Below are 11,088 nucleotides of genomic sequence, written 5' to 3'. Positions count from 1 at the left end.
ATTTATCCATGTAAATTATGAAGGAAAGCTTCATACTTTTGAGACACTCCACACCACCTCCACACTTTTAAGTTTATTCCGTATTTATAACTTGGAAAAAATTGTTTTCACTTAAACCTGGAACGAAATAAAAAAAATAAGTAGGTATATAATACTGTGATAATACTAGGTCTAGTGTTGGAACTGTTTTAATACTTAGGAAACGTAAAAATGGAATTAATCATAGATAGAAAATTTCATATAAATAATTGTAGGGACACACATATATGCAGTACGCTGATCATAAGGCTGATCAAAGCTTTTTGTATGAGCCCCTATTGTTGCTTATGCTTTTTAGTAGTGCAGAAGTGTGCTTTGTAAAAAGTATTAAAGAAATAAGACTTTTATTTGGAGACCTTGGGACAAGAAGCGCTACTCTACATCTTCTTTACATAATAATAACGTTATTATTAATTATACTCTTTGAACGATATATTTTAAAAGTGACTTTGGCGATGTTTCTATAAACACCTTGATAAACACACATACACAGGCCGAAGGTGCCGCATGCCGCACAAGTGCCGCAGGCTAGGCGATTAAAAAGTGACAAGTGAACCTTTACAAAAAATAGTTTTTGAAGAGGAAAATACAAGTTACATTATTATTTTTTCTTATTATATTATTATAAATCAGAATTTAAAAAAATGTAGAAAATGTTTCTTTGTAGGATTCATATTATTTAATTAATTTTGAGTGAAAATCTAAACATTTTCTATCTATAATTTGTCTATGACAGACGTTAGTTGACGAAATCAAAATGGCGTCTTTCACGGGATAGTGATTACCTACATCCGCCGCATACTGTAGACTGATAAAAATAATCGTGGTTTTGAAAAATTTTATGTGCGAGTACTGTTTGTGAACTATATTGTAAAGTGATTGTGCCAAACTAATTATATCGTGCAATTTGGAATTACATATCATCGTTTTCGTCAAGTTTCTACAAGGTATGTATCCTTTCACTCATCAAATAATTTGAGTCAATTTATAATTAAATTACTGTTTAGACTCTAATTAATATGAGAAGAGATGTTATGTGTCGATTTTGTTGTTAGATATTTATCATAGGGACCGGAAACTGCGTTCTTTAGTTCAGTAGGTGACTCAGATGAGACTGGTTTTTTACCGAGGACGCGATTTACCACGGAGGTTGCATATCTTTAATTTCCATTAAGTTCCTCATTCTCGTGCCATCCTAGTACATACGTTGTTGTTCAAATATTTGTCGCCAGACTGTCGGCACCACTAATTGAATTAGAGGCGGTCGGCCTCTGCAAATTTCTCTACCGTTCGTATGTTTTCACTTTTGACTCTCCTATGTGGATTGACTTTAAATGATCTCGAATGCGCCCAAACCTTAAATTCCATGTTTACTCAACACATTCTTTGCACTAGTGTGAAATAGGTAGTTTGTGCTGGTATTTTGATTAGTTAGAGCCAATAGATGTTATTTATACTATTTATCTAGTATTAGAACATGTTTGGTGACATTATATTATCCTCGTTTATGTGCTAATTAACGAAATGGCAGTGTGAACAAGATATATTTTATGTGTCATCAATTTATTAATATTTTTCATGTCTCTTGACGAATTTCGAGTGTTTACGATATGAATTCTAGTATAATAAGAAAGATAGGCAGCTCTCCTTGTAGGATATAGGCTAGATATATTTACATTTCTTACACTGGTTAATTGATTAGTATATAATCTTGCTAACTAGCAGACTGGTTTTCTTTTTCGAATCTATGTATTGAATCTAAAGGCTCATAGGTAGTTGTTATGCTAAGCACTGTTCCATGGAGACAACCTATAAAATACTATTATTATTTTCATGGTCAACTCTCTATAATCATTCCAAACATAAAACAAATTTAAAATTCCAAACAGTATTTTACATAGATATTTTCAGTGCTTAATAAATAAAACAGCGAATTTACTATATATTAGTAGATAAAACATCTGATAATGACAAAAAAAATCCAAAAAATACAGTTTGTCACAATAAATGTCTTATGGTCAGGAATTACTGAATTAAAGGTGTTACATAGCTTATTTATTATAGAAGGGTGTAGGCTATAGGTATTACTTAACCAAAGCACCATGAAAAATGTTACAAACATATTGTACTAGCTTTCCGCCCACGGCTTTGCCTGCATTTTCAAAGAAAACCTGCATAATTCTCAATCCTGTGGGATTCCAGGATAAAACCTATCCTATGTGTTAATCCAAGCTACCCTCTATAGGTGTGCTTAATTTCATTGTAATCGGTTCAGTAGTATTTGTGTGAAAGAGTAACAAACACACACATACACATCCTCACAAACTTTCCCATTTATAATATTAGTAGGATTGTATAATGTCCCAGATTAACACATTTCAATGATTTGGTGCCAAATTATGTCATAATTTAATTGCACGCCTCATAAGCGAAGCGTTGAGGTGGGTACTACTGTCACTTCGCGCAAAACATCTGATTTTTCAAACTTAAAATGTCTTTATGTATCATACATTGCACTTGTAAGATAATACATACACACACATATTAAGAAAAAACACTATTTTTAACGTTCATGATATTTTTGATGTCATTTTTGTTATTTAAACTAGTTAAAAAGCAGTTTAAAAAAGTTCTGTCTTGGACGTCCGTGTGTCTGTATGTGCGGATCCTTTTTCTTGTTAACACGATAGCGACCGAAATACTTTACTAATCGAGTCTTTTTTTTTCTCTTACGCTTGAGTATGCTCAGGAATAGAACCCTTTCATTTTTCAGGGTCTGATTCGATGTGGTTTAATTGTTATTAAATAAACAAAAATAATAATTAATAAATATTTATTAAAAAAAAAATTATGAGGCGTGCACTTTTGGATTTTCCAAATTATTTTAAACATATACTCATGTCCTTTCAAGGAAAATTGATTATGTTTTGTGGTAGCATTGTTTACATATATCATTGTTAGCTTCCGTTGCTTACAATGCATGTTATTATGAAAAACTTCTGTTATATACAAACTGTTATAGTTTATTTTTCTATTATTCACTTTAAGCTTTCCGCCAACGGCATGGTCAAGAGAAATTTGCATAGGTCTTGTGTGATTTTGGCGATTGAACCTATTCTATGTCCACTTTCAGGTCTCAAGGTATCTATGTAAAAATTTTACCCTAATTGGTTCAGTGGATGAAGAATGAATAAGAAACAGACAGACAGACAGAGTCAGTTTCGCATTTAACAATCTATACTAGTTTTACCATTTAGTTTTACCTGCATTGCTCTGCTTAACATGATGATATATAACTTGATAAATGGACAATCTAATAGTGCATATTTTGTTCAAATCGGGCCTGTGGTTCCCAGAATTGGCACATTCAAGCATTCAAACAAACAAACTCTCAGCTTTATAATATTAGCATACATTTACTTATTTTGAAGTAAAGGGAACATCTATTTATATTAATACTAGCTATCCGCCTGCGGCTTCTCAAAGAAAAACCCGCATAATTCCCGGTCCCGTGGGATTTCCGGGATAAAACCTATCCTATGTGTTAATCCAAGTTACCCTCTATGTGTATGCTAAATTTCATTGTAATTGGTTCAGTAGTATTTGCGTGAAAGAGTAAGAAACACACACACATCCTCACAAACTTTCGCATTTATAATATTAGTAAGATATTTGCCAAATAACATGAGCAGTCATAACAGGTTATACATGAAGACTAATTGAATAAATAAATGTTTGAAATTTGATGTTTCAATCAAGGTTGTTACTATGCCAAAATTTATAGTAGTTATTTATGTAATAACCACAGGCTTTAAGTAGTTTCAATGAGATTCATTCATTGTCAAGCTGACCCTGCAAATAATGTACTGTCTCTCTTATTATTTAGGCTTGAGAAGCATATAAAATGTTAAGTACTGCTTTCTGAACTGATGTTAAATGCTAAATCTATATTATTTACTAGCTGCTCCGCGCGGTTTCACCCCCGTGACTACATCTCCTGTTGGCCGTAGTGTGATAAAATATAGCCTATAACCTTCCTCGATAAACGGGCCATCTAACAACGAAACAATTTTTCAAATCAGACCAGTAGTTCCCGAGATTAGCGCGTTCAAACAAACAAACTCTTCAGCTTTATAATGTTAGTATAGATTTATTTAGTTTCATACATCTTTGACTTACAGTATAAATTATAAAATATACAAACAAGTAACAAAGACGACAATTATTTCAATGTTTCACTTACAAAATATAAGGTTCCAAAAGTGCTACATGAAGTCTTCTGGACTTTATAAATGTTTGAGTTTGAGAAGCAAGTATGTACGGCTAATATAATCTATAATAATTATATATATACATATACATTACTAGTATAATTATTCAACAGGCGTAGACTATAAGGAAATAGTAATATTTTTAAAGTAATTAAAGTTAAGGTTAGTTTTACATAATATCTATATGTATATAATATGTGCTTGCAATATTTTATCTATAAGTTCTTACACACGAGAAGGTCTTTTTTTGGATTAATTATGCCAGGGCTTAATTGTGAAATATCTAGGATAATCATTAAATTTCTACACTTAAAAAAATTTACCTGACCCTATAATCTATACTAATTAAATTGAAGAGTTTGTTTGTTTCATTGTAAGTGTTAAGCTCAGGAACTATTCATTCTATTTAAAAAAACGCAGTTGAATATGTACATGATTGTTGAGTGCCTATACAACATATTCCATGGGCGGGGACAGGGCAGACTACTTGTTTTATGTAAAGAGCTAAATTATTAAACTAAAACTATGACTGAATCTGGTAACAAGAAGTTAAGAAAACATACCACATAATATACTCTTTAGATAATTTTAAGATAAGACCTGAGATAACAGATTGTGGCTTATCTTTTCTCTGTTTTAGATATTTTCATAGCATTCTATCAGGAATTGCGTTGAATCTATCTTTATCCTTATTATTGCAATAATATAACAGTAATGTTTACTTATGACAAAATAAACATATTTAAAACACAAACAAATTCTCAAGTTAGTATTGGTAATTTGGTAATACTTTGAGAATCGAGTAGAAGATTGTATAATTTATTAATGTAATACTATCTTTCCGCCCGTGGCTTCGCCCGCGTTTTCAAAGAAAAGCCGCATAGTTCCTGGATAAAACCTATCCTATGTGTTAATCCAAGTTACCCTCTATATGTGTGCTTAATTTCACTGTAATCGGTTCAGTAGTATTTGCGTGAAAGAGTAACAAACACACACATACACATCCATCCTCACAAACTTTCGCATTTATAATATTAGTAGGATAGGATAAGATTAGTAGGATATTAGTAGGATTAGTAGGACATATTATGTACTAGAGCAAAACTATTGAGATTTTCAAGAATCAATTTCATATTCAATAATTAGGGTTATTACAAGCTGTTTAAGAACACAATTAGATCTGTTTTGATTTTAATTACTTGTGAAACTAAGGCACAAGTACGTAGTTTAGGTATGTACTTGTAGTCTAGACTAGTAGGTAATCTTATTAACTGGAATCAAGTATAGAGGCATTTTGTTTATATTTTTCCCTATAATTACTTTACCTTTTATATTGACTTCATTCATAAGTTTTCAATGCCTACTTTGTTTTTTTACGGCATCTAAGGGCGCTGTATAAGTATTCCTCCCTAAAATATTATGTCATCAGAACCAAGTGATAAACGATCTATACCATGTTAGTGAACTTAGCAGATCATTTTTAGCAGATCAAAAAAAAAATGTGAGTTCTTATCGCATGCAGTTGAGTTCTACAGTTCCTGATACTTTTTAGAAATAGTTCTGGCGTTTTTACCTTAAAAAAGGACATTTGAAAAAATGATCTGCCAACTTCCCGTAGCAGATCATTTTTAGCAGATCAAAAAAAAAATGTGAGTTCTTATCGCGTGCAGTTGAGTGCCAGAACTATTTCTAAAAAGTATCAGGAACTGTAGAACTCAACTGCACGCGATAAGTCCAATAGATATTTATAAGATGTTATTGTCAGAGTTACTCAAAATAGAGAAATAAACCATCCACGCGAAGACCGACATCCGCGCGGACGGAGTCGCGGGCGGAAGCTAGTCTATAATAGTTATATATATACATGATACATTACTAGTATAATTATTCGACAGGCGTTGACCATAAGGAAATAATAATATTTTTGAAGAAATTAAAGTAAGGTTATTATTTTCACATAATATGTATTTGCAATATTTTAAGTATCTGTTACAAACTATCACACTATAATGTTAAGTCTTTAATCTTTTAAATATAAACCGATTCCCAGCAGTATGATAATGCAAGGAAAGGAAAAACAAAGTAAGATAATATCTTTGGATAGTCATTAATTTTCTATATTATAAAAATGACCCTTTTCTTTTTAACAGACATTAAAAATCAGCTACTACAGGTCTGATTTAAAAAAGATCAACATAATTCTTGAGTGTTTATAGCTTATATATATGTACTACAGGCAAAGCTAGGGCCAACCTCTAGTTTAATATAAATAGCAAAAATATTAAACAAAAACTATGCCTTAAACTGGTAACAAGAAGTTAAGGAAACATACTACATAATATACTCTTTAGATAATTTTAAGATAAGACCTGAGATAACAGATTGTGGCTTATCTTTTCTCTGTTTTAGATATTTTCATAGCATTCTATCAGGAATTGCGTTGAATCTATCTTCTATATTATTGCAATAATATAACAGTAATGTTTACTTATGACAAAATAAACATATTTCAAACACAAACAAATTCTCAAGTTAGTGTTGGTAACCTGGTAATACTTTGAGAATCGAGTAGAAGATTGTACAATTTATTAATGTAATACTATCTTTCCGCCCGTGGCTTCGCCCGCGTTTTCAAAGAAAAGCCGCATAGTTCCTGGATAAAACCTATCCTATGTGTTAATCCAAGTTACCCTCTATATGTGTGCTTAATTTCACTGTAATCTGTTCAGTAGTATTTGCGTGAAAGAGTAACAAACACACACATACACATCCATCCTCACAAACTTTCGCATTTATAATATTACAAGGATAGGATAGGATTAGTAGGATACTAGCGACCCGCCCCGGCTTCGCACGGGTGCAATGCTGATACTAAATACGCTAAATACACTACAGAAAAACTGTGAACGTTGTATATAAAAACATAGCGGCCCGGCCGGCCGGTACCGCCGCAAACGGTACGCCCCGCAATTTTTAAATCTGTAATATCTTCGAAAATATTCACTTAAATCATACGGTGTAAAGGGCCATATAGATCTATATTAAATGAACAATGTATTCAAGGTATTTAATTGGTAAAGGATTAATGCTGTATTGGTTAAAATCGCTTCGAAAATTAGCCATTATTTGTCGTAAAAAGTAAATGACAAAAAAAAGTTATTGTGGGTTATCCATAAGAGATAGACATATGCCATCGCGGACTTTTCTGTAGACCTTTTCAATGTGTACAATACTTAGTACATTATTTTGATAAAACTCGTAGGGTTCAGCCTGCGTTTGCAATGTAAGCGGATAAAATGTAATTATTTACGACATCACATTAGAAACCTCAAAAATAACAGTACTTCTCCACTATTTAACCTTTTGAACGCCAATGACATCTATAGATGTCATGCGCAATCGTGCCCTGTGCGCCAACGACACCTATACATGCCAAGAAACAGATCATAGATAAATACAAAATAAACATATTAAACCTTTACTTTTACGTGTTTTATTTATACAGTTTATGAACTGAATCCCCAGTTATTACATAATTGTACACAGTAAACAAAATTGCCAAGTAGTTATTCAAATATTTGATGACAAAAAATAACTTAATTAATGGCTAAAAAAGCATGTTCTCTCGCGCCAATGACATGTATACGTGCCTACTAGTGATGTAGTGTAATATTCAAGTAACTTCATTAAAATTTCAGCGAAATTACTCTAATTCGCTTAATTTTTGTAATAACTACAAAAAAAATATATAAGCTTAGTCACTGAGAAAAAAGGTAAATACTACATTCTTTGGTATAATACCATATTGTCTATATTGTGGATATTGTTGATTTGAATATTTTCCTTTTCGCCAATCATGCGCATCCCTAGCACAGTATCGATATGCAATCCCTTCTGCGCCTTTGACATGAATAGATGTCGGACTGGTGACGTCGTAAGCGCGTGCCGTGTTGTTAAGTGCGGAAAGTTGTAAAAATATTTTATCGAGTAGGCATCTACCAATATTATAATCGCAAAAATGGCAAGTGAAGAGTTTTATAGTACAGAAGAACTATTGCGCATTTTAGAAGTTTTCAAAATTTATTACCTAATAAGTCTAATCAGTGCCTTTATTAGAATATTCTTATGATACAAATTGTCGCTATGTCATATCAAAATATGGTAATTGACCTAATTATGTACCTACATATAATTAGTATTTGTAATAACTCAAGTATTAAACTAAATGATTGGAAAATAAATATGTAGTTTTAATGCAATTCCCTTTATTTAAAGGTAATAGTTGTTTTGATATTTACAAATAAACACTCCACAATAATACCTATAGTTCATATAAACTTAATAAATAAACTCGATAAGTTATAATAATATACAGCTACACATCCCTAATCAGAAGCGAGAGATTATAAAAAAAAGGATGGTTGCCCGCGCCATTGGCATGTATACATGCCAATGGGGCGTAACTGATAGAGAATAGTGCTGTAACTTGCTGCAATTTTATATGTATTTTTGTATCTCAAAAGGTTGATTTTTTTTGTTGATAGTTGCTATAAATGTGGTCTTAAGTTTTTACAGTAGGAGATGAGGTTAAATAAATATTATTTTTGTGTTATAAGCTGTTTATTCAAATATTCAGACGTGAATTATTATGTTTATCGATAACATTTTGAACTCCCTACTATTTTCAAGGTTATCTCATTGAATTTGTGGCTTGGCGTGGAGGGCACGGCGATGCGTTTTTGCTCTGGCGGTCAAAAGGTTAATGGATGTTATTATACATATAAACCTTCCTCTTGAATCACTCTATCTATTAAAAAAAACCGCATCAAAATCCGTTGCGTAGTTTCAAAGATTTAAGCGTACAAAGGGACATAGGGACATAGGGACAGGGAAAGCGACTTTGTTTTATACTATGTAGTGATTAGTAGGATTAGTAGGACATATTATGTACTAGAGCAAAACTATTGAGATTTGAAAGAATCAATTTCATATTCAATAATTGGATTCTTAATGAGGGTTATTACAAGCTGTTTAAGAACACAATTAGATCTCTTTTGATTTCAATTACTTGTGAAACTAAGGCACAAGTACGTAGTTTAGGTATGTACTTGTAGTCTAGACTAGTAGGTAATCTTATTAACTGGAATCAAGTATAGAGGCATTTTGTTTATATTTTTCCCTATAATTACTTTATCTTTTATATTGACTTCATTCATAAGTTTTCAATGCTTACTTGGTTTTTTTCAGTGTGATACTTCCTATTACATTTTTCCCTCAGTCATCAGAACCAAGTCAAAAAGATCTAAACCTTCAATAGGTACTAATAAGCTGTATCATCACTACATAGTATAAAACAAAGTCGCTTTCTCTGTCCCTATGTATGCTTAAATCTTTAAAACTACGCCACGGATTTTGATGCGGATTTTTTTTAATAGATATAGTGATGCAAGAGGAAGGTTTTAGTATATAATTTATTATGTTTTAGACAAAGCGGGCGAAGCCGCTGGCGGAAAGCTAGTAATTTATAAATGATAAACATTTATTTATTCAATTATACTTCTTCTAGAAGCACTTTTGATATCTAAGATATAGATGATCCAGATATAGAATGACCATTTACCACCGATTCGGAAAGCAGTCTCTATGGAGAAGAACCAGCAATAAACTCAGATATTTACAAGAAGTAGCTTTTTAATTAATCCTGAAACTTCAGCCGAATTTTTAATACTCATTCACCTAAAATAAACTCTTTGAAAGCTATAAATTCTTGTTATGTTTCCTTTTTGTTTTCATATGAGTTTCATTCATTGCTGTTCAATGAATCTGTTAAAATATGTAAGAGTTAATGCTTTGTTTTCAAAGCTATGTAGGCATTTGCTTTGTTTACACTTCAAAGGGTTTTTCTATATCACATAGTCTGTCTAAATACGGCCGAGATATTTTTTATATCTATGTCACATTCTCAGGCGATTATGTAAAGGACACTGCGGAGGTATGTCGATCGGCATTCGCGACATAATTAAATGGTTATAACATACTAGCCACCCGCCTTGGCTTTGCACGAACGCTGTCCAATGTTATGCATGTATTATGTATAAATTATTGTACATACAATGGCAATATATGTGATAAACATATTGCAAAATAAATATATTTGATATAAGTTGTTACGTTTTATCCTCATGGAGGAAGAATTTGTAAAAACCTTTCTTAGGGTGTCGACATCAGGCTGTTGCTTAAGCTCTGCGGCGAAAGATCACAGACACATTTGAGTTTTATATTATAATACCTACTAGCTTTCCGCCCAGGCCACGGCTTCGCGGCAATTTTAAGTATACTAAAACCTTCCTCTTGAATCATTATTACAAAAGCCCCATCAAAATCTGTTGAGTAGTTTTCAAGATCTAAGCATACACACAGACGCCGGAATGTGACGTTGTTTTATGTAACAATAATATATTAAATCAACACGTGCAGTCAATTAGGATTGTTGTGGGTATATAAATTACACTGTGGTTTGTGTAGTTAATATTGACATTTATTGATGTGTAGAGCGTGAATTCGAGACATGCGAGGTGTGTGGTGTTTGTTGTTTGCTTGGAATAGGTTGCAGTGGTTATAGGTATTCCGGGATTACAGGAAAGGTTCGCGACATAATTAAATGTTTATAACATACTAGCCACCCGCCCTGGCTTTGCACGAACGTTATCCTATGTTATGCATGTTTAAATTGTTATACATACAATGGCAGTATATGTGATAAACATATTATTGTAAT

The 11,088-nt window shown here is 32.2% G+C and overlaps 1 protein-coding gene across 1 annotated transcript in view; it reads left to right on the top strand.

Moving 5' to 3' along the window:
* Nucleotides 1–782: 782 nt before the first annotated feature.
* Nucleotides 783–11,088, top strand: part of Slik (Sterile20-like kinase) — a 50,669-nt gene continuing 40,363 nt past the window's right edge. The window contains exon 1 of the mRNA XM_090118259.1: nucleotides 783–986. The gene's annotated coding sequence lies outside the window, so the exon portion shown is untranslated. The remainder of the gene's footprint in view (nucleotides 987–11,088) is intronic.

The sequence above is a fragment of the Colias eurytheme genome, chromosome 29 (assembly GCF_061535395.1).
Source record: "Colias eurytheme isolate Ceu_HAF_F1 chromosome 29, ilColEury1 Martin Lab GWU primary, whole genome shotgun sequence".
NCBI lineage: Eukaryota > Metazoa > Arthropoda > Insecta > Lepidoptera > Pieridae > Colias > Colias eurytheme.
This window is presented reverse-complemented; position numbering and strand designations above follow the sequence as displayed.